Raw genomic sequence first — 3,293 nt, 5'->3', positions numbered from 1 at the left:
AACCCGAATGAAAGATACTGTTTATAAAACAAGAGAGATCTGAATCAAAGAAGATAAGGGAAATAAAAAAACAGATATGGAACATAAGGATATGAAATAGAAAAAAGAATGAGGTCTGAAAACCCAAAACCAAGCAGATCGAAGAATGTAGAGACAAGATCATCACTGTATGGCATGGAAAGGCATATATATGAATTTTGAAGGAAGGATGCTGAAGGCTAATGATATAGCAAGAGGAGAATAAACCGGGGGTCATGACGAATGCAAAGCATAGGGACAAAAATCGGGCAAAGACGTGGTGGTGCTAGGTGTTGGGTACGGTTGCGTTCATGGTGGTCAGGTCATCAGCGGTAGCAAGTGCTAGGGTTGGCGGAGGTGTTCACAATGGTCAGCGTCGTGGTGGGTGCTGGGTGCAACAACATTCACGGCTGTCGGCTGCAATGGAGGGTGGGTGATAAAGAACGAAGGAGACTACTGAAACAAAAAAGAGGGCAAATGTGACTTTTTCAAATATGCAATGGATGGTAATGAGTATTCATATGGGGGAGGTATGAACGAGGATTACCAATTATTTTGGTAATCATCATTGCCACGGTAAATCCTATTACCAAATTAAAGAGTAACCAACCATTCTCTTCTTGGTAATGTAATGTTAATTGCCATTACATGCCTGCAATAGAATTGAACCAAACGACTCATAATGTCTCGGTTTTTTTTTTTCCCCTTCATTGCAAAGATAGCTCATTTTGTTGCATTCCTGGACGATCAGTTTAACCATTAATTAGATAACAGATGAAGTTTCTAATATTTAACTTTCATATCTTAAAAAACATTATGCGAACGTTTTCCTTTATCTATCTCATGATGAGGAGACTAAATAAATAAATTCATACTCGAAGAACATTATGTAACAGAGAAGAGTTTGGAGGCTGCAATTTTATTCATTGCCGATCCAGCACATACGATAACAACACTGACGAAATCACAAACACCACAAGTTAGCTGCTTTGATTCATATAATACTGAACTCCCTTTACCAGATTCAGCTCTTTTCACAAACGCCACCATGAACACATTTCCACTGTTATCTTTTCCACAACCAGATTCCTGCTTCCCTCCTTCTTATATTCAACGCCAACGTCATAACAAGTACCAGAAGAGAAGAAGAACCCACAATTTGCCTCCGGGCAAAACACAAGCTTGTAAGCAATCGCGTTGAACACCTCGATCTGGAAACACCACTCACCAACTCAGAATCTGGATGATCTTCAGGCCCTCCAATAACCACCCTCGAGGAAGATCCAGATTCAAAAGCCACCACCCACTTGGAGGATTCGGCACAATCTGGTTTTTCCGCGAACTCGATTTCCAGATCAGTAGAACCTGGATATATCTTGTCTGTGCTTGTTCCTTGAACATGGAATTTTACTGGGCACCCTTGTTCAGGTCAGAATTTTCTTGCAAAACCGAATATGAACATGATGAGGCATCCCCAGTTTTTTCTGGTTTAACCCCGCACCACCTCCTTCTCCCCATACGGCTGACATTATGTAGTACTCTTTGATCTGCAACAAGTGGTTCTCCATTGACGTCATTCACTGGTTCTTCACCACTATAAGCTGAGGCCAGTGATGATATGGTTTGGTGATGGTGAAGGAAAACCAGAGAAGGAAGGAGAGGGTTATGATCAGTGACCTTCCAGCAGGCATCTTGCTTGCTCTCTCACAGTAGTATTAATTACTGGATGTTCCAGGATTCCTTGTAACTTGAAATCTGAGAGAAACACAAGGTTTGGCACGTCCTTTATATAGAGAATGCGAGGAAGGAGGATACTAGCCAGCAAGGAAGACACGTGTCACAACATGCATAACTTGATCGATCTCTAAACAATTGTGATATGATTTTAAATGAGGACAAGTATTTATTCAGATGTTAATTAAATTTTTGAAATCCACTTGCATGCAGGCTGCCACATTAACAAGGTAACGAGTGTATGTGTTTATCACTTTGATGAATATCCTAAACTCATCAGATCTAAATCGTTTGTATTTGATTTGAACGGTTTAAATTTAAAATTTTTAATTAATTATTTAAATAGAATTTTTTTTTTGAAAAAAAGATAGTTAAAAGATTATCTTTATTTAGATTTCATCCATATTAAAATATTATCTTGAAACAAAAATAAAAAAAGAAATCAACCCTGACCATCCAAATGAAATATAGACGATCTAAATCTGATGAGTTTAAGGTACTCATCGCTATGAGTATTGAAACTGGTCCCATTAACAAGTATATGTCTACGTGGAACTAGCGGGAGGGATAAAATTAAATTGCCCCATTTTGTTTGTTCTCAAATATGGCCTATATGTTAAAACTATTTTGAATGCGAAGATGCCAAAAAGTAAATCATCATTTGAAAACAAATTAAAGTTTCAATATAAAAGTTTTAGGAAATCTATATTTGCTAATAAGTCCTTTGAATTTAATTTATTTAATGAGGACCATATTGAAAACTATTATTAAAACCTTTTGACAAACTTAAATGATAACCAGCTTTTTAACTTATATTAATTTATTAATATGTAAGAGATAGCTAATTAAACACAACTAGTATCCATAATGGAGTAATTGAGTAGTATTAAAAATTTTATGCATACATTACAAGATGCTCCTCATATTCTTTCTTTCTCTAATTAATTTTCTTCCTCTTTTTTTTTTTTAACCAATGCTCCTCGTTTTCCGTATGAGTTATGCTGACACTCGACGAAGAAATGTCTGTGAAAGGAAATCTCTCAAGAGTGGTTGGAGTTTGGATTGGACCCAACAGGTTTTAAAACTTTTTCTTTTATTATATTTTATTCTGTGTAAGAATGGTTGAGTGATAAAAGACATCGTTTTACGTAATTATTATTTTATTACTTCACTATAAACTAAAAAAATTAAATTTATTATAAAATATCGCCTTCATTCGCAAATTTAATTTCTGTTAATAGCATAATATTCCTAAATGAAAAAAATTGTTGAAAAGTTCCTCATTGCAAAATTTATTGTATAAATTAAAGGTAAATTTATTTAAGAATTCGGATGTAACATATCTTCAACTAATGATACAACTCTTCTTTAATTGTGTGTAATTTCTTTTTTGGTTATGATTCAATATAGCTAAAGATAAGTCACACATAGTTAATAAAGAAGAATTACACCTGCTTACTTAAGGACCTTATTCGTTAATATTCTTGTATAATAAATATTGTGACAGGAGATTTTCTTCTAAGTGAGAACTATTGTATTAT

The 3,293-nt window shown here is 34.9% G+C and overlaps 1 pseudogene; it reads right to left on the bottom strand.

Moving 5' to 3' along the window:
- Positions 1 to 1,052: 1,052 nt before the first annotated feature.
- Positions 1,053 to 1,586, bottom strand: LOC114715788 (kunitz-type serine protease inhibitor DrTI-like; annotated as a pseudogene).
- Positions 1,587 to 3,293: the final 1,707 nt, after the last annotated feature.

Source organism: Neltuma alba, unplaced genomic scaffold (genome assembly GCF_004799145.2).
Source record: "Neltuma alba isolate B1F8T4 unplaced genomic scaffold, ASM479914v2 tig00011613_pilon, whole genome shotgun sequence".
NCBI lineage: Eukaryota > Viridiplantae > Streptophyta > Magnoliopsida > Fabales > Fabaceae > Neltuma > Neltuma alba.
This window is presented reverse-complemented; position numbering and strand designations above follow the sequence as displayed.